The 20,781-nt window shown below is 49.4% G+C and overlaps 1 protein-coding gene across 1 annotated transcript in view; it reads left to right on the top strand.

The window, feature by feature from the left end:
* The window catches only part of LOC308580918 (uncharacterized protein), a 161,170-nt gene that overhangs the window by 6,862 nt on the left and 133,527 nt on the right, over nucleotides 1–20,781 (top strand). The gene's annotated exons all lie outside the window — the stretch shown is intronic.

Genomic DNA, 20,781 nt, shown 5'->3' with positions numbered 1-20,781 from the left:
AGAGCAGCCCCTCCCTGTGTTGGGATGGGAAGCGGACGGGACGGCGCTGCCTCTGGGGGCTCCATGGGGACATGGCCCCCCTCCTTCCTCCTCCCCACAGCAGGGGGCGAGATGGCTGCGGGGGGGGCATCATATCTGGGGGGGACCTGGGTTTGCGGGGAGAGAAGGACGTGGTTTTCAATCTGCAAACAGGGAGGTTGGGAGGGGAGAGGCTGAGTGAGGAGGAGGGAAGGGCTGCCCCTCCCCCTGTGGGTCAGGAGAGTGGGGGAGGGGCTGAGCCGGGGAAGCCAGGGGGGGTCCCTCCCCCCCCCAGCCCAGGGGGGTCCTCTGTGAAGCCCAGAGATGGACCCAGCCTCGGGGGTGGGAAGAGACATGGGGCTGCCTGAGAGAGAAGGGGCGCTTCCTTTCCTCTCCTCCCCCCAGGCTCTCCTGCGCCCAGAGACCCCCTCGCCAGGCAGGGAGAGGGTGGGGTCCCCTTCCGCCATGAGAGGAGTGCCATGGGGTTGTGAGGGGGGGGAGAGAGAGAGACCCCTTTCTGGGAGAGACCCCTTTCTGCCCCCCTCCCAAGAGGGTCCCCGTCGTGTCTCTGAGGGGCGAGAGAGGAGGAGCCCCTCCTCCCGCTGCAATGGGGTTGTGAGGGGGGGAGAGAGAGACCCCTTTCTGCCCCCCTCCCAAGAGGGTCCCCGTCGTGTCTCTGAGGGGCGAGAGAGGAGGAGCCCCTCCCCCCGCTGCTGCTTCCCCTCAACGACTTTTCCCGCCTTTTCCCAACTTCCCGCCCTTCGGGATCTGAGCCTCACCTCAGTTTCAGGCGCCGAGGAGGCAGATTCCCCGGGATCCCTGCTTCCTGAGGGGATTTCTTCTCATTCGCCCTGATTTCTGCTCATAGATCTGGCTTTTGGAGCTTCTCTAGAAAGAAGGCTGTATAAAAAGCCCCTCACCACTGCCTGCATCCCATACAGTATGTCAAAGTCTGATTTCTTCCCATTTGCTGTGTATAATTCTTCCTCCAGGACTGTTCTTCCTTCCTCCCAGTGTCACTTCCAAACTCATAATTCTTCCCTCACTGTCCTTAAATAGCTGCTTGGGGTCTAGTTTGGGGCCTGCATAAAGAACCTCCTCTCTTTTTTCCTTTTAGCTGTAGGTATAAATTCACGGCCAAAAGCCTTATTGATACACAATTTTCCATCTGATGCCTGCTTACTCGGAAGTAAGTCCTACTCTGCTCCCAGTTCAGGCAGTTCTGCTGGCAGGAGGCCAAAGGACCCAGAGTGGTTTGCAACCAGGTGGTTTCCAAATGCTGCCCTTTTTGATACGTTTCCATTTATTCTTTTGTGTGGGGACTGGCCAGATTGAAACCCCCCCCCCCCCCATTCAAAAGAAAGACTATCAAAAGATTTCATAGAATCATAGAGTTGGAAGAGACCACAAGGGCCATCGAGTCCAACCCCCTGCCAAGCAGGAAACACCATCAGAGCACTCCTGACATATGGTTGTCAAGCCTCTGCTTAAAGACCTCCAAAGTAGGAGACTCCACCACACTCCTGGGCAGCAAATTCCACTGTCAAACAGCTCTTACTGTCAGGAAGTTCTTCCTAATGTTTAGGTGGAATCTTCTTTCTTGTAGTTTGGATCCATTGCTCCGTGTCCGCTTCTCTGGAGCAGCAGAAAACAACCTTTCTCCCTCCTCTATGTGACATCCTTTTATATATTTGAACATGGCTATCATATCACCCCTTAACCTCCTCTTCTCCAGGCTAAACATGCCCAGCTCCCTTAGCCGTTCCTCATAAGGCATCATTTCCAGGCCTTTGACCATTTTGGTTGCCCTCCTCTGGACACGTTCCAGTTTGTCAAGTGTCCTTCTTGAACTGTGGTGCCCAGAACTGGACGCAGTACTCCAGGTGAGGTCTGGTGTTGGGCAGAAATCTGTGATCCAGACATGCCCATGTCAATCACACCTTGTTTTAACATCCATCTAACACAAAGAAAAGAAAATATCCCCCCATCATCACGGAGGTCCACTTGCGAGGGTCTTTTGGCAGTTCCCTCACATTTACAGGGTACCAGGCAGAGGGCCTTCTCGGTAGTGGCACCCTCTCTGTGGAACACCCCCCCCAATATCAGATGTCAAAGAGAGAATTCCATACCTTTTGGAAGACCTCTGAAGGCACCCCTGTTCAAGAGCAGGGCGGAGATCTCTCAGAAGTGGAGGCTTTGCACTGAGAGATCCGCTGAGGAGCGGCTGGCTGCCTTCAGGTGGTGCAGAGGCTCTCAGATGCAGCTTCCGGGCTGCCTCCACCTTCCCCAACCCCAGCAACTATTCAGCCTGGCTGCCTTCACGGGGTTGCAGGGGATCTGAGGCGGGGGGGGGGCTCCTTTCAAATTCTCCCTTGAGGGGAGTGCAGCCTCAAACCCCTCAACGGAAAGGGTGACGGAGCCTGTCCCTCCCCAGCTCAGCAGCCCCAATCCAGCTCCTCTTCCCGTGCAAGCAGCAACGCTGCCTAGCGGAGCAGCCCCATCCCATTCCTACTTGCCGCCCGGCCCGCCTTCCCTCAAAAGGAAAAGAGAAGTCTGGCACTCAAAATGGAAGTTATACTCAGAACAGAGCATGTTCGGCTTCCAAAAAAAGTTCCAAAACTGGAACACTCGTTTCTGGGTTTGAAGAGTTCAGGTTGCAAGCAGTTTGAGAACTAAGCTGTTTGAAAACTGAGGTACCACTGTATTTATTTTCCCCAATTACAACTGTATTTATCCCCTCCCCCGGGTGGTGATTTTCTTGAGTCAAAATGAGAGTACTGTAGGGATCAGATGGGATTACCATGAGGAATTATAAAATATACATCAAGCCATCGTGTCCACCATGAAGACATTGTGTTGACTGGGTTTGATATATTGACGATAATTTCCGATTAAATCCCATAAGATTCTACATTCGTGCCCTTTTCATGCCCTTTTCCCTGTTGCCCATTTCTCCTGTCCCGTACACAGCCCAGTTGCTTCTTGCTTCGCCAGGCAGGCATCCTGGGCCATAAAGATAGTGGGCAAGTTTCTTTGAAGTAGGTTTCTATATGGTAATCTTAGGATCTTAATCTTAGGGCCAGGAAACAGATCTCACATGAAGGTGATAATGATCCGCTGTCCTCCTGGTCATCCTCCTTATCATGTGTATTGCTTGTTTATGACCTCCGGGGTTGCTAAATGCTCTTCTTTGTTTACCCCAGAAATATTTGTGCTTAATTAGTTTTAGTAGTTTAACTTTCTCTCCACGTGGGTTTGTGGAAATGCTCAGAAGAAATCTGATTAGTTCTTACAAACACTCTGTAAAAAGTTCTTTTGTGAATAAAACGGCCCGGGCCGGGGGCTGTGGGAATCGGACAAGCACAGAGAGACGATTATACGCACCCTTCCCAGAGTCTTGCTGGTTCAAGCCTCTGTGTGTAGTCTTATTAATCAGAGTTCCATCCTTCCTTTACTTTGCGAACGGAACAAGTACCCCCTAAGCATTTTTTTTAAGGAAAAAAAGCACTGAGTTATACCATAACATTACAGATCAATGGAAAGACAATTTAATGAAGAATGTAAGGAAATAACTTTTATGAAGGATTATTTATTACAACAGTAGTCATAAAGAAGAAATGTGAAACAAACAGAAAAAAGATTAAATATACAGGTAGAATTGCCGCGTTATAGTAATAATAATAATTTATTATTTATACCCTGCCCATCTGGCTGGGCCACTTTGGGCGGCTTCCAACAAAATATTAAATTACAATAATGCATCAAACGTTAAAAGCTTCCCTAAACAGGGCTGCTTTCAGATGTCTTCTAAAAGTCTGGTGGTAGTTGTTCTTTTTGACATCTGGTGTGAGGGTGTTCCACAGGGCGGGTGCCACCACCAAGAAGGCCCTCTGCCTGGTTCCCTGTAACTTGCCTTCTCGCAGGGAGACAACTGCCAGAAGGTCCTTGGCGCTGGACCTCGGTGTCTGGACAGAACGATGAGGGTGGAGACGCTCCTTCAGGTATACTGGACCGAGGCCATTTAGGGCTTTAAAGTTCAGCACCAACGCTTTGAATTGTGCTCGGAAACGTACTGGGAGCCAATATAGGCCTTTCTAGACCTGTGTTCTGTGGTCTCGGCGGCTGCTCCCAGTCACCAGTGCAGCTGCCGCATTCTGCATTAGTTGTAGTTTCCGGGTCACCTTCAAAGGTAGCCCCACACAGAGTGCATTGCAATAGTTGGCACTTTGTGATGAAAAAGTGGGTTTTGCGTTGCAGTTTGGGTACTCGGTCTGGAAAAGGTTTGCCATCACTGCCCTCGGATCATGTCCAGTCGCAAAGGTGGACGGAGGCTTTCCACCCTCAGGCCAAGAGGTGGCTCCTGCCTTGGGGCAGCTGGTGGATTTGGAGGAAGCTGACCCTTAGCACTCTGGGTTGGGGACCTGCCTGAACCTCCTTCCCCATTATACTCATCCTTACGGTTTCATTTTGGGGATAGCATTCTACACACACCTGTGTCACCATGGTTCCCACCCCCAGCACATTGCTTTGAGATGCTCTGGTACGGCCCCTTCTTCCCTGTGCCCCCTTCCCTCCTCATGCAAGACCACCAGTCTCAGCTCCACTTTGCGCAACTCTCCATTCCCAGATACAAACATTTCCGACTCCCCCCACCAAACACCAACACCAGCTCACTCTCAGTCCACCCTCATTCAGCAGCAACACGACTGATTCACATTAAATATTAGATTAGGCTTACTATTGTGAAATGTTACCTTCATTACTTTAAATAAATGTCTAGACCACGTTACAAACAACAGAAGCTAACATACGCTGCATGGAATTAAGATTGATTTCCTGTTATTGATGTGAAAGAAAATGTCAACTTGGAGAGAAAAAGGTTCTACTCTCTAAAAAGCGTTGCATAATAACCAAAGCAGGATCCATACTCCTCCTAGTTAAACCCTTTCTCTTCTTTAATTGATGGCCTGTAGGTGTTTCCATTCTTACAGCTCTTACCCCTCGGAGTCTTTTGATGGTTTGTAAGACTTCCACTACAAATGAACCTCTGTACACTTCCCTAGGACTTATACGGTTTCTCCCCTGAATGAGTTTGTTGATGTTTTGTAAGAACTCCATTTGCACTGAAACTCTTTCCACACTCCATACATTTAAATGGTTTCTCCCCAGTGTGACACCGTTGATGAATTCTAAGTTGTCCACTCTGACTGAAGCTCTTTCCACACTCCATGCATTTAAATGGTTTCTCCCCAGTGTGACTCCATTGATGAATTCTAAGGTGTCCACTCCCACTGAAGCTCTTTCCACACTCCATACATTTAAAAGGTTTCTCCCCAGTGTGAGTCCGTTGATGAATTCTAAGGCTTCCGCTAGTAGTGAAGCTCTTTCCACACTCCATACATTCAAATGGTTTCTCTCCTGTGTGAGTCCATTGATGAATTCTAAGGTGTCCATTTCTATTGAAGCTCTTTCCACACCCCATGCATTTAAATGGTTTCTCCCCTGTGTGACTCTGTTGATGAATTCTAAGGTTTCCACTGTGACTGAAGCTCTTTCTGCACTCCATGCATTTAAATGATTTCTCCCCTGTGTGACTCCGTTGATGAATTCTAAGGTTTCCACTCTGACTGAAGCTCTTTCCACACTCCATGCATTTAAATGGCTTCTCCCCCGTGTGACTCCGTTGATGAATTCTAAGGTTTCCACTCTAACTGAAGCTCTTTCCGCACTCCATGCATTTAAATGGTTTCTCCCCTGTGTGACTCCGTTGATGAATTCTAAGGTGTTCACTCTGACTGAAGCTCTTTCCACACTCCATGCATTTAAATGATTTCTCCCCTGTGTGAGTCCGTTGATGAATTCTAAGGCTTCCGCTAGTAGTGAAGCTCTTTCCACACTCCATACATTCAAATGGTTTCTCTCCTGTGTGAGTCCATTGATGTATTCTAAAGTGTCCACTCCCACTGAAGCTCTTTCCACACTCCATACATTTAAAAGGTTTCTCCGCAGTGTGAGTCCGTAGATGAATTCTAAGGCTTCTGCTAATAGTGTAGCTATTTCCACACTCCATGCAATTAAATGGTTTCTCCCCTGTGTGAGTCCGTTGATGAATTCTGAGGTGTCCACTCTGACTGAAGCTCTTTCCACACTCCATGCATTTAAATGGTTTCTCCCCTGTGTGAGTCCATTGATGAATTCTAAGCTCTCCACTCTGACTGAAGCTCTTTCCACACTGCATACATTTAAATGGTTTCTCCCCTGTGTGAGTCCGTAGATGAATTCTAAGGTTTCCACTTTTAGAGAAGCTCTTTCCACATTCCATGCATTTAAATGGTTTCTCTCCTGTGTGAGTCCGTTGATGAATTCTAAGTTTTCCACTCTCAGTGAAGCTCTTTCCACACTCCATGCAATTAAATGGTTTCTCCCCTGTGTGAGTCCATTGATGTTTTCTAAGTTTTCCACTCTCAGTGAAGCTCCTTCCACACTCCATACTTTCAAATTCTTTATGTTCTCTCTTTTCACACTCCATTTATTTAAATGGTTTCTTCGTTAGTCCCATTGGACATGGCCCACCAAAATTCTGACTGCCTTCTCTATTGTCTTCTTTCGATGGGGTGGGGAGAAAATCCTATTTGTTTTCTAGGAAGAGAACAGAGTACTATTACAATTAGCACCTGCTCTTATTTTCACGTCTTTTACAATCTCTCCTGTCCTCCATATGTTCCAAATTTTTAGGAAAGGCAAATGAAATAATGTAAAATAATGGTCATGCATCATCAGCCTTTTATAACCCTTAATTATTGTTAATGAAGCAGTATTATCTTATAATATGGTTGAACTTTGGGCTTTACGTTTTATAAAAAGGGGTTTCTCACAGGAAAAGGAGCTGCTCTATGTTCCATGAACCTGGCCAATATTCATCAGGGTCCTAAGTTCATCATGAAGTTCTTCATCCTCTGCACAATAATCCTCCACCCCTTGGGCCGCATTTTGTCCCCTTCAACCTCTAGATCTTTATTAATCACCTGCACATTCCCTTTCGCCTCAGGAGGTCCATACTGACCATTTTGGGAGACCCATATATAAGTCTAGTGACAAGGCTTTGTGCTTGTGGTTGGTTGAAGGAGTGCTCAGTTGGAGAATGTTCTTGGGGTTGGACCTCCATCTCTCAGCCTTGCATTATTGAATGGAGAGAGCTGGAGATGCAGAAGGAAAGCAGCTGGAGCCTGACTGCTGGGAGGGCCAGATTGAGACACCCACCCCAATTATGATTTATAATAATTATATGTCACCGGGTCTCGCACCTGCTTCCTGACACTGGCTTATCTTAGTGGAGATTCCCTGTCCAGGCCTCTCTCACTGTTCTTCCTCCTTTGCCCTGGGTGGCCAAGGGCTTCTGGATATTCTAGCTCTGCTCCAACTGGGAATTATTTATTAAACTGTTATACCTCTCTTCATCTGAAGATCACAAGATAAAAATATGTATGTCACTGAAAAAGGTGAGTATTAAAGGTGAATAACACTGATTGTGGGAAGAAAAGAAAGATGAAACCAGTGGTGTGTCCAGCTGAATGTAATATAATAATATTATTATTAATAATATCAATAACAACAACAACAATAATGTGTAAAGAAGAAATCAATCTTCAAATCAGTTTCATATTCTGCTCCAACTGGGAATTATTTATCAAATTTGTATACCTCTCTTCATATGAAGGAAGGAATTAACGTTGGGGGCAAACCATTTCCTTCAGAAGGTCTTCCCCAGCGACCAGCAGGGTTGATAAACTGCTCAGTGGGGACACCTTGGCTTTATACTGTTAGGGTCTGGATACCAATCACAATCCCTCGGAAATGTCTCAAGAACCCTTAAGATCCAGTTCCACCAACTCCCAAGTAACACTGAGCCCTAGAGGAACCGCCTATGCCGAGTTGAGGCATCCCTGGCCCTCCAGATGTGGTTGGACTCAAAGGACCACCTGCCCAAGGAAGGATGGCCCATGGCCAGGGAGGATGGGAGTCTTATCTGGTGGGACACACTTTCCCCTTCTTCCCCCTCCTCTGAAAATGCGGAATGGGGGAGGTGGGGCACAATGACGCAAGGGGGACATTGACACACCAACAATATTTCAATATCAAGAGATGATATTCGTGTCGCGACATCCCCCCAATGTGCCTATACATGTGTGAGCAGAACAGTTGCGACTGCGCTGGCTGCCAGTTAGCCATTGGCGTTTGAAAAGAGTAGGTGTGTTTTTAGCACGACCAACTAAAAATTATGTGAAATGTAAAAGTGTTCCAACACTTTTTTACGTCATTTAGTTAAGATTTAAAAATACCAAAGGTAAGTTATTCCACTCAGTAATCAGGATTACAGGTGATTTTCAAATAAGTTCAGTGGCTTTATTAACAATTGTTAGATTTTTGAAAATGTTCGTTGGGGCACTTTGATACACTAAGACATGAGACGCATTGATATATATAAAAGTGCCCCGCTTAGTGTACAATAATCTCTAAACTCATTAAATTTGAAAAGAAAAAACCCGTTGTTTACTACGTGGCCAAAGTTATTTCTAAATATGATATGATTTCAAGGATGTTGTTTTGTGGTTGCCAAAACCAAATTTCCCAAAGGGCACATATTGAACATCATCTCTTTATACTTTTTCTATTGACTTATGTGGATATAATGTGTAACAGAAGCTAAATGTTAAGTACCGTATTTTTCGCCCCATAGGACGCACTTTTCCCCCTCCAAAAATGAAGGGGAAATGTGTGTGCATCCTATGGGGTGAATGCAGGCTTTCGCTGAAGCCTGGAGAGCGAGAAGATGTCCGTTAATTTAAGGATATCGACGTGGTTGGAGCCGGCTCCATATGCGGGAAAGAGAGCCCGGCCATAAGTTTCACTATTGGCTGCTACGTCGGAGAGTTGTGACAAGTCCTTTGCCCTCCTATTGCGTCTCCTCCCGGGGGGTAGATCTTGGGTGACCCGGACTCCAGGCAAAATCAGGCCGAGATAACAAGTGCCACGGGAGTGGGGGCCTGCCCATACATAGCCGCGGTGGCCACAAACCCAGAACAACCCTTGTAGGCATGAGTCTATGCGGCCGGTGAGGAAGGTACGGAAGAAGCACTGGGAGACCGGGGAGGGGCTCCAGGAGTTGGGTAGGGTCATAACGCGCTTCCATGCAGACATCAAGGTGGGTTGGACAGAGGGGTTGCCGTGGTGCCATAGGGTAATCCTGCCGTTTAAAGCAATGTCAATGGTGTACTTACAGGTGCTCTCGCCGATGACTTTGTCATCCCCGCTGAATTTCCGGCAAAGATCGCCTGTTGTAGGTCCAGTTAGGTAGATGTATTGGTGGGTCAAATTCACGGCAGTCAGGTTCCAGGACTGTACGTCAGCGGAGAGATGTTGTTGCAGGGTGAGAGGTACTCCAAGAAATGGTATGCCACTGTGGAGGTGTGAGGGGGCATTGGCACAGGTCCAGCAGTCTTTGGTTGTTGTCTGTTTCGCAATTTGAGAGATCAGTTTTACGTAGGTGTTGGAATGCCAAGTGGACAAAAAGTCATTATTTTGAGGGTTTTCGGATATTGACAGTTCCCCCCTTTGTCGAGGTGCAGTACCGGGGGGTGAAGGGGGTCTTGACGGAGTAGGTAGGTGAGGTTTGTGGCGAGGCCCCCGCACCTTTGGGGTCCGGTAGTGTCCCATTCTGCTGGAGGCGTAACGGAGTAATGCCAGCCCTCGAGGTACGCTTTCCCGTCCCAACTGGAGGCGAGTCCGATGTCCCAGACGCAGCAGTACCTTCGGAGGCAAACTCCTTGTAGGATGGTTTGGCGGGGAGTGGAATCTACTCGTTGGCAGTAAAATCCATGAATTAGGTGGTCTGTGGGGTGATTTTGGTCAGTATAAACTGAGTCACCGCCCCCATTGTCCAGAAGTGTCCAGTTCAGAGTTTGTTCAGGTGTACCATCAGAAAAGAGTACGTAAGATCCATTGAGGCAGTGGGCTCGGTTCCAAGGGCCATCTCTGGTGAGGATGAGTCTGCCCAGTGGAGTGTAGGAGGGTGAGCGAATAAAAAGTTCCCAAGTTTGGTGAGTAGCGAGGGTCGGTAGTATGGAATGTCGAAGGAGAACGCAGGTTTCGGGTAAGCAGAAGTCAAAATCTCCTAGGCGGTCTGGTGTCCCTCTTTTCACCATATCAACGATTCCAAAGTCCAGATATTTTATTTGTATTCCATTTGTAATCCAGGGCATGAGCTGTGTGTGGTTATGGTGTGTTGAGAAAGGGCAGAGGTAATAGAAAGGATGAGCAAGGTGGGTATGGTGGTTGTCATTGTGAATAGCGGGGGCTATTTGGTGGTGGAGGTGTCAAGTAGAGGTGTCGAAATGAAGCGGTGTGAAGCGGAGCTGTCAAACTGTGGAGCTGTCAAACGTGAAGCGGTGTGAAGCGGAGCTGTCAAACTGGCAAGCTGTCAAAATGAGGAGCTGTCAAACTGCGGAGCTGTCAAACGTGAAGCGGTGTGAAGCGGAGCTGTCAAACTGCCAAGCTGTCAAAATGAGGAGCTGTCAAACTGCAGGGCTGTCAAACTGCGTGTGTTTTACGGAGTTTGAGGCGAATTGGGGGTTGGTCGTCCTGGTCGGATGCTGGGATGATTTCGGAAGTCCAATGGGTTGATGAATGCGGTTGGTCGGGTCCGGTCTGTTGGGCCCGATTCGTGCCCCGATCTGGTCCGGTCTGTTGGGCCCGATTCGTGCCCCGATCTGGTCCGGTCTGTTGGTCGTCCTCTGTATCGGTGTCGCTGTCTGCCGGTCGGTCTGGGGTGCAGTATGGTGAGTCGTCACAGGCAGGTTCGGGTGCTGAGGCGGGTTTGCAGCGGGTGTGATGTAACCAGGCTGTCTTTTCTGCTACCTTAACGGAAGTTGGAGTGGTTAAAAGTACTTGGTAAGGGCCTTCCCAAGTGGGCTGTAGGGGTACCTTATGGTAAGTCTTCGCTAGTATCCAATCGCCTGGTTGGTACGGGTGGATGTTTTCATCTAGAGGAATGTTTTGACCTGAGGCCGCGTATCTGTGAAGGGTAATGAGTTGCTTTTGGAGTTGTATTACGTATTTAGTTAATTCTGACTCGCCCACCTCTAGTTCTGATGTTGGAAACTGGGTGTTATATACTGGGGAAGGGCGTCCGAATGGTAATTCGTAGGGAGATAGTTTGAGATTTCCGCGGGGGCATGCTCTTAAATTATGCAGAACTAATGGAAGGGCATTTACCCATTTGATGCCGGATTCTTTGCAAAGCTTTCCCAGCTGTGATTTAAGCTGCTGGTTCATTCTTTTGACTTGTCTGGAGGAAGGAGGATGGTATGGGGTATGTAATTTCCATTTGATTCCGAGGGCAGTGGCAATTTGTTGGATTATATCTGATGTGAAATGTGAACCCCTGTCACTGTCTATATGCCTGGGGACTCCAAAACGAGGTATGATTTCTTGTATTAGAATTTTTGCAACAATGTGCGCAGTTGCCCTGCGAGTAGGGAAACATTCTACCCACCCAGTCAACTGGTCTATGATTACCAAAGCATGTTTGTAGGCTTGGCATGGGGGTAGATCTATGAAATCTATTTGAAGGCTTTCGAATGGAACAAAAGCCCATGGTCTGGCCCCTGGCGGACATCTGGCGGTATGTTTTGGGTTAAAACTTTGGCAAGTATGACAATTCTTTACGGCTGTCTTAGCGGCAAGTGTAAGACCTGGGGCATACCAGCAGCGTTGCATTGTGTCGATAAGTTTCTCCCTTCCCCAGTGGGTACGTTGATGTAGAACTCTCAAATGTTTAGGTACCTGTCAGGGAACTGACATCGGAGGAATGGGAGGTGGAAGTACTCACAGAGGCTGGGAGGGAGTCAGCAGCGAAAGCAGGGACCAGCAGGGGGAGAGAGGGTACTCTGGAGGAGGATCTCATGAATGCTGAGAGAGACGCAGCAGCCAAAGCAGGAACTAGCAGGGAAGAGGGAGGGATGAGGGACACGTCCAGCGAGAACAGCGGGGAGGTGTCAGAAGCTCCCATAGGGAGACCCATGCTTCGCCGGAAGCTGCCACGTCGTGAGTCCAGGAGACGCGTTTCCGTTAAGGAGCTTCTATGCTGGAAGCGCTTCCGCAGACAGCCACTGTCAGACTCTACGAGTGATTAGAGCAGACATGTTTGAGGAGCTCTGTCACACACAGAGGTTTGTGGAGCCGCACAAACTCTGAGGGAGCACGATTTTACGCACAAGCAGCTAATCATCCCATCACAGCAGTCTGACAGTCTCTGTACGCTGCCTGTGCAGGAGAAAGCATCATGAGCGACCCAGCCGGAACCGGAGGAGCAGGGGTTGGAGCTGGTCCAAGCTTGGAAGAAAGATACCGAGCGTTGGAAGTCCAACTTGCGCTGCAGACGGCGAGGCTTGAGGAGAGAAGGGCTCAGGATGCAGACAAGAAGGGGAGAGCCACCCAGTTCCCCAGAAAGGTACCAGGATTGGTGCAGAAGTTTGGGGGGGACCCCAAGGACTACCATGCCTTTAGGACAGAGATGCAATATGCCCTTAATGTGCAGTTTGATGAGTTCCCTGATGAGGAATCGCGAGTTGCGTTCGTGATTGGGCATCTTGAGAGGGGGGCGAGGGACTGGGTTAGACCCCTGATGGCAACGCACAATGACGTCTTAAAGCACACTATGAAGTTCTTTCGTGCAATGGATATCATGTTTTCCAGCGATATTGAGGAAGGGGTGGTGCGCAGACAGTTAATGGCTTGCAAGCAGGGAAGCTGATCTGTCCGTGAGTACTGGACTGAGTTTACCATGCTGGTTCACAGATTGGGGTGGGATTTATCGGCGGCACCCATTCAGATGCTATTTGAAGAAGGTCTTTCTTCGGCTGTGAAAGACGAACTGTCCCGGAGCCCCAGGGCGGTGTCTATGGATCAGCTGACCAAATCTGCGCTGACCATAGGAGCGCGCCAGGAGGCAAGAGCCTTGGAGAGGCGGGAAGGGAGAGGGGAACGTTGGAAGGAGTTCCGCATTCCAGACATTCCTGAGCCAGCTTTCCCGCCGGCAGAGCCGATGGAAATTGGAACAGCACGCGCGCGCGCAGTTTCAAAACCCAGTGAGGGGGCTAAGAAGGAGGGAAAGGGCGCCCGGAAATGCTATCTCTGCCAACAGCCAGGCCACTTTGCCAGAGTCTGCCCCCAGAGGAAGGAATGGCAAGGGATGGTGGGAGCTGTTGAGGGAGGAGAGCAGGGAGAAACGGAGCAGGTAAAAGCCAACGCCTGGTTGCCACAGTCGGGGCACTGCAGCCAGGCCAAAGAGCAGTGAAAGTGCCCGTGCCAGAAGCTCCTCAACCTGCTCTAGTGATTGAAGTGTTGCTAGAGTTGCAAAATGGACACCCCCTAAAAATAAAGGCGCTGTTGGACTCAGGCAGCTCCTGCAATTTTATGAGCAAGGAGTTTGCTGCTGAACACCAGATACAGACGATCCCTTTAAGCAACCCCCTGCAGGTGACCACGATCGATGGCAGGGAGTTGTTGGGAGGAGGAGTCAGCTTGCAGACCGTCCCAATGATAATGAGGGTGGCAAGGCACACAGAACTGATAGCGTTTAATGTGGCCACCTTGGGAGGCGCTCCCATTATTTTGGGAATGAGCTGGCTAGCGCTACATGATCCGCTGGTGGGCTGGCATCAAAGAGTGGTTTCCTTTGGTTCAGCACATTGCTTAGAACACTGCAAAGGGGAAAAGGGTTCAGCAGGGGCCCAAGCCACCCTAGCAGGGACTGAAGTAATGGAGAAGGTGAAGGTACCACCACAGTATGCAGATCTCAGCGACGTGTTCAGCGAGAAGGAAGCTGACCAACTACCCCCGCATAGGCCCTTTGATTGCCAGATCAATTTACTCCCTGGAGCACAGCTTCCTGTAGGCAAGTTGTATGCCATGTCAGACAGAGAAATGCAGGAGTTGCGAGAGTTCATTGACAAGAACCTGAAGAGAGGCTTCATCAGAGAGTCCAAAGCAGCGGGGGGTAGCCCAGTGTTTTTTGTGGATAAAAAGCACACGGACAAGCCGAGACTTGTATGTGATTTCAGGCGGTTAAATGCAGTAACAGAACCAGTGGCTTTCCCTATGCCCAGGATTGATGATATTTTGACCAGGGTGCGGAAGGGAAAGATTTTTACAAAGCTGGATCTAAGGGGGGCGTACAACCTGATACGTATAAGGAAAGGGGATGAATGGAAAACCACCATGTTCACCCCTTTGGGGGCATTTGAATATCTCGTTATGCCTTTTGGATTACAAGCAGGCTCAGCGTGCTTTCAATCGTTTATGAACCACGTACTGGGTCCTTTGCTCTACAAGAATTGCGTGGCCTTCCTAGATGATATGTTGGTGTATTCGGAGAATGAGGAGCAACATGTGAGAGACGTCAGAGAAGTGTTGAGCAGGCTGCAAGCCAACAGGCTGTGGGTGAAACTGGAGAAGTGTCAGTTTCATACCAAGGAGGTGGAATTCCTGGGGTACCTCCTGTCAGACAAGGGATTGGCCATGGATCCCGGCAAGGTTCAGGCAGTGCTGGAATGGAAAACACCCAAAACCAAGAAGGATGTGCAGAGGTTCCTAGGGTTTGGAAACTTTTATCGTAAGTTCATCCGAAACTTCGCCCACCTGACGGCGCCCATTACGGACTGTCTCAGCAGTAAAAAGAAGTTTGTTTGGACTGCGGAGGCGGAGCGAGCGTTTGAGGAACTGAAAAGGGCCTTCGCCTCTGAAGGACAACTTCTGCATGTGGATTTACAAAAAAAGCTGAGGGTCGAAACAGACGCATCTGACAGAGCCATAGGGGCGGTGCTTCTTCTTCTGCAGCCAGGGAGGGAGGAGTCAGAGTGGCGACCGTGTGCCTTCTTTTCGCGAAAACTGAACAAATCCGAGAGGAACTACACGGTGTACGACCGGGAACTTCTTGCCATTCATGAGGCTTTCCGGAGATGAAGGCACCTGCTAATTGGTGCACAACATAAGGTGCAAGTGTGCACGGACCATAAGAATCTAGAGTATTGGAGAACTGCGCGAGTGCTCAACCAACGGCAGTTGAGATGGGCCCAGGAGTTCTCCAAACTTAACTTTGAGATTTGTTACGTGCCAGGCCCAGAGAACGTTAGGGCGGACGCTCTCTCATGCAAACCTGAATATTTGGAGGGGGAGGGAGCACCCGAAGAGACCCATGTCATTCCAGAGGACCGCTGGGTGTGTGGGGCGGCATTGGTGGGGCAAAGGGAATTGGTAGAAGGAACGGTGCATGATGAATACGCCCAGGACAAACTCAGGGGTCTCAGGAGGGAGGGAGACAAACCCGGGGGTTTTGAGGAGAGAAACGGGGCGTTGTACTACAAGGGAGCGTTATATATACCTGAAGGTGAATTGAGGGAGAAGGTACTCAAGCAACTGCACGATAGCCCAACAGCAGGGCATTTTGGGCAACACAAAACCATGTGGCTGGTTACCAGGGAATTTTGGTGGCCCAAGGTCAGGGAAGATGTGCGGGAGTATGTGAGAGGGTGTGACCAATGCCAACGAGCCAAGGGGGAGAGGCGGGCACCGGCAGGTTTGTTAGAACCACTACCCACACCTGAAAGACCATGGGAAACAGTGGCAATAGATTTCATGACTGATCTGCCAAGGTCCAGAGGGAAAACAGCCATAATGGTTGTGGTAGACCTGTTAACCAAAATGGCCCACTTTATAGCCTGCTCACATGTGGTCACAGCAGAAGAAACCGCTAAATTGTTTGTAGAAAATGTGTTTAGGTTGCATGGCACCCCCTTGAGGGTGGTTTCAGACAGAGGGAAACAATTTACTTCCAGGTTCTGGAGGAAGCTCATGAGCTTACTGCATGTAGAGGTTAATTTCTCAACTGCCCGGCATCCAGAAACCAACGGGCAGGCGGAAAGAGCTAATGGTGTCCTCCAGCAATATTTGAGGTGTTATGTGAATGACAGAGAGAATGATTGGGTGGAGAAGCTGGCGTTGGCAGAATTTGCCTACAACAATGCAGAGAACGTGTCCACGGGGATGAGCCCCTTTTTGGCTAATCATGGGTGCCATCCCCGAGCCTTCCCAGGGGGGGAAGGGGAGAACTGGAGCGTTCCAGCTGCAGAACAGTTCGTTGAAGAAATGGAAGCGATCCATCGCCAGCTCCAACTTAACTTAAACAGGGCTAAGGAGGAATATAAGAGGCAGGCAGACAAAAACAGAAGGGAAGGTGAAAGCATTAGGGTGGGGGACCAGGTGTGGCTGTCAACCCAAGGGTTACCATTCAAAGGGGGTTGTAAGAAGTTAAGACCCAAAAGGCTGGGCCCATTTGAAGTCACGCAGCAGGTCAACCCAGTGGCTTTCAGACTCCGGTTACCGAACCACATGAAGCTGCACCCAGTTTTCCACAGGTCGTTGCTGTCACCGTATAAAGGGGACAGAGAAGGGAGGGTCAATAGGGGACCAGCAATGGAGGAGAAGGAACACAGCTACCATGTAGCGGAGATTCTCGATTCCAGGTGGAAGGGAGATCAAGTAGAGTATTTGGTGATGTGGGAAGGGGAGCCGGAGTCGGAAAACACCTGGGTCATGGCAGAGGAGGTAGATGACGAGGTTTTAATAGAAACTTTTCATCAGAGATTCCCACGTAAACCTCAGCCAGTGGCGAGGTTCCGGAGGGAATACTTTGCCACCACCGACGAAGAAGAAGAGTTGGAGGGGTTCTTTGATTCCGAGGAGGAGGAGGATTCAGCGAGCCGGAACGAAGACCGATGGAGAGAAATGTTCGAGACGTCTGAAGATGAAGAGGATTCTTTTCGGGGTTTTAACTCCTCACCGCCCAGAGGAGAGAGTATGGGCGGGGGGGGAAGGGGGCCCTGGAGGGGAGGTGGATGTCAGGGAACTGACATCGGAGGAAGGGGAGGTGGAAGTACTCACAGAGGCTGGGAGGGAGTCAGCAGCGAAAGCAGGGACCAGCAGGGGGAGAGAGGGTACTCTGGAGGAGGATCTCATGAATGCTGAGAGAGACGCAGCAGCCAAAGCAGGAACTAGCAGGGAAGAGGGAGGGATGAGGGACACGTCCAGCGAGAACAGTGGGGAGGTGTCAGAAGCTCCCATAGGGAGACCCATGCTTCGCCGGAAGCTGCCACGTCGTGAGTCCAGGAGACGCGTTTCCGTTAAGGAGCTTCTATGCTGGAAGCGCTTCCGCAGACAGCCACTGTCAGACTCTACGAGTGATTAGAGCAGACATGTTTGAGGAGCTCTGTCACACACAGAGGTTTGTGGAGCCGCACAAACTCTGAGGGAGCACGATTTTACGCACAAGCAGCTAATCATCCCATCACAGTACCCATAGCTTGGGCATTATGAGTCTTTTATCCGGATAATACCAAACGCCATTTTCTAAGTGGGCCCCCTGTTCTTCCCATACTTTGATCTCCTCTGGGGTTGCACTTTGGTACATCTCAGTAAAATTTATATCTGATAGAACTTGTGGTCCCTGGAACTCATTGTCTGTAGAGAGGGGCTGGAGGGCTGCTTCTTGTGCTGCGTTGTCGGCACTTCGGTTCCCAGTTGAGACTGGGTCCCTGCCTTTCGTATGTGCCTTGCAGTGTACTACTGCAATAGCCTCAGGGAGATGGATAGAGTTCATAAGGCGTTGCACTAGGGATGCGTGTGCGATTTGAGTACCTGCAGCAGTCAGGAACCCTCTCTGCAACCAGATTTGTCCGGTGGCATGCACCAACCCAAAACAATACTTCGAATCTGTGTAGATAGTGATCCTTTTGCCTGCCCCTAGTTCGCAAGCTCTGATCAAAGCGATAAGTTCAGCCGCTTGTGCGCTGTATTTTGCATTGACAGGTCGTGCCTCTAGAATGTCACTATCAGTAACTACGGCGTACCCACTTTTCCGTTGCCCTCCCACGACTTTGGAGCTCCCATCAGTATATAAGATGAGGTCAGAGTTCGTTAAAGGGAGATAATCGAGGTCTTCCCTGGGTTTTTCGAGGTGGCGAACTATTTGAGAGCAGTCATGATGCGGGGTGCCATCGTCGGGGAGGGGAAGAAGGGTCGCGGGGTTCAAGGAATTTACTCTCTTGATGGTGACGTTTGACGGACTGAGGAGAATGGCTTTGTATTTGTTTAGGCGCTGTATCGTGAAGCGTTGGCACCCTTGTAAGCTAAGTAAGGTAGCCACAGCGTGGGGAACGTTCACAGTTAAGTCGTGTCCCAGGACTGTTTCTTGCGCTTTTTCTAAAAGTAGGGCTGCCGCTGCTACAGCTCTCAGACATCCCACGTTTCCCAGTACTGTAGTGTCAAGTTGAAGGCTGTAATAAGCCACAGGCCTGTTCCTCCCCTGGAACGGTTGGGTAAGGACACCAGAAGCTACTCCCTTGTTCTCATGTACATATAAAGAGAAGGGTAGTCTATAGTCAGGGAGTCCGAGGGCGGGCGAGGATCTTAGTTCTCTTTTAATAGATTCAAAGGCTTCGAGTGCCTCAGCGGACCATTGTAGTTGATCTGGGGAGTTATCATGTGTCATTGCTGTAAGGGGGCGGGTGAATTCTCCATAGCGGGGGATCCACACTCGGCAGAATCCGCTCATCCCTATGAATCCTCGGAGCTGCCTTTTAGTCTTAGGTAAGGGTAGTTTAGTTATTGCCTCAATCCGATCCGTAGTTAAAGCGCGGGTGCCCTCTCCCAGTATGTGACCAAGGTACTTGACCTCCTTTTTGCAATACTGTATCTTTTTTGGGGATACCTTGTGCCCCTTGTGTGCTAGTATGTTTAGAAGAGCTATGGTGTCATTTTTGCAGGATTCTAGGTCACGCCCACAGAGTAGGATGTTGTCTACGTAGAGTCTCAGGGCAGAACCTCCTGGCAGGGTCACATCTGCTAAATCTAAATTGCTGGGGACTCTACATATCCTTGGGGTAACCGGGTCCACGTTAGTTGCCCTGTCTGCCAGGTGAAAGCAAAGAGGAATTGGCTTTCGGGATGTACAGGGATGCTGAAGAAGGTAGAGCATAGATCTATGACAGAGTACACCACAGTTCCCTCCGGAATGGTGCTGAGGAGATGGTGAGGGTTGGCAACAACGGCATGCCTCGGAATAACAAAAGAGTTGATGAGTCGAAGATCCTGCACCAAGCGCCATTTAACTGGATTGGTATTTGGTTTCTTGACGGGAAGTAGAGGGGTATTGCAGGGGGAGGCATATGGGACTAGAACTCCCATCCTCAAGAACTCGTCGATCATCGGGGTGAGTCCTTCTATCGCCTCTGGGGGGAGCGGGTATTGTTTAGTGCAAGGGAAGGGCAAATCGTGCCTGTAGTTTACTTTCACCAGGGTTGCAGATTTTAAAAGTCCTACCGAGGTTGATTCGGTTCCCCATAAGGAAGGGGAGACATTATATATGAGTTCGGGTGGAAGATCAATGTTGGTATTTTTGGCTTCCTGTAGAACTCCTTGGAAATTAAAGATGGATTCATTCGGCATGTGTAAATAAATACCTTCCTGACCACATTGTATAGTGGCGTTTAATTTGCAGAGCAGATCCCTCCCCAAGAGGTTGACGGGGCTAGAGGTTAGCAGGAAAGTGTGTTTTACGGATAGAGGTCCAACGGAAACATTTGCAGGTTTAGAAAGAGGACAATTCCGAGGAATTCCGTCCAGTCCCATTACAGTTCTGGTCTCTTCCCCGGGGGTTAAATGGCTGTTCGTGAGGGTGGAATAGGTGGCTCCGGTATCCAAAAGACAATTATAGGATTGCCCATCAATCTGCATGGTGCAGATGGGATCGGAAGAAGACAGTTGTAGAACCGGGCAGAGGAAAGAAAAGGAGGCGGGATCTGCTTCTGATTGTCAATGCGATTGGTATTCGTCCATCACCATTTCATGGGCTGTATTAATGGTGCGGGTGGCTGTTTTAAAGGGATTATGAGGATCTGGAGTGGGGTTCCTGGGTCTTGGTTGTGGAGGGGGAGGACCCGCACGATATTGCGTCTGGGTCATGGGTTGAGTGTGTCCATATGGAAAGTTTGGTTCTCTGGGTTTGGGGTGTAGGGGTTCCTGATAATCTGGCCTGTAAGTTTTTAAGTCTCTGTAGTCAGGCCTGGTAATTTCTGGTAGGAGGGGGCAAAATCTTCTTATGTGCCCTATTTCCTCGCAATTATAACAAACGCGCCGGTCTCGAGAGTCGGGTCCCTTTGGTTTGCTTTTGTCTTTGTAAGGGGAAGCCGCTCCTGCATAAGCTAACACTCGCGGAGAGTCGGGCTTCTGGTCCTTCTTCCTCCGCTCGTCTCTGGAATTAAAGACTGACTTGGCGATGGAAAGAATTTCGGTTATAGTCTTTCCGTCATAACCCAGATGTGAGTTTAGGGCTTTCCTTATATCTGCAGTTGCTTGGTCCTTGAAGAAGCCTTTAACTATGACTTCATGTTGGGGACTTTCCGGGTCTATCCCGCCCCAGGTTTTGATAGCAGAGACTAAGCGGGTGTAATAGTCGGACGGGTGTTCTTCTGGTCCTTGAAGGACGGCTTGGACTTTTGTCCAGTTTACAGTTCGCTGACCAGCAGCTTTGATTCCATCTAAGATGGCCTTTTTGGAAATTTTTAAGCCCCATATGCCATTGTCTGTGTTATAGTCCCAGTCAGGGTCGTTAAGTATCGTTTGTGCGGTCAGTGGGGTCATCGAGGCAGG

This window comes from Podarcis bocagei (assembly GCF_964188305.1).
Source record: "Podarcis bocagei genome assembly, chromosome: 2".
Taxonomy (NCBI): Eukaryota; Metazoa; Chordata; class Lepidosauria; order Squamata; family Lacertidae; genus Podarcis; species Podarcis bocagei.
Note: the sequence above shows the minus strand (reverse complement) of the source record. Positions and strands in the feature narration are given on the sequence as shown.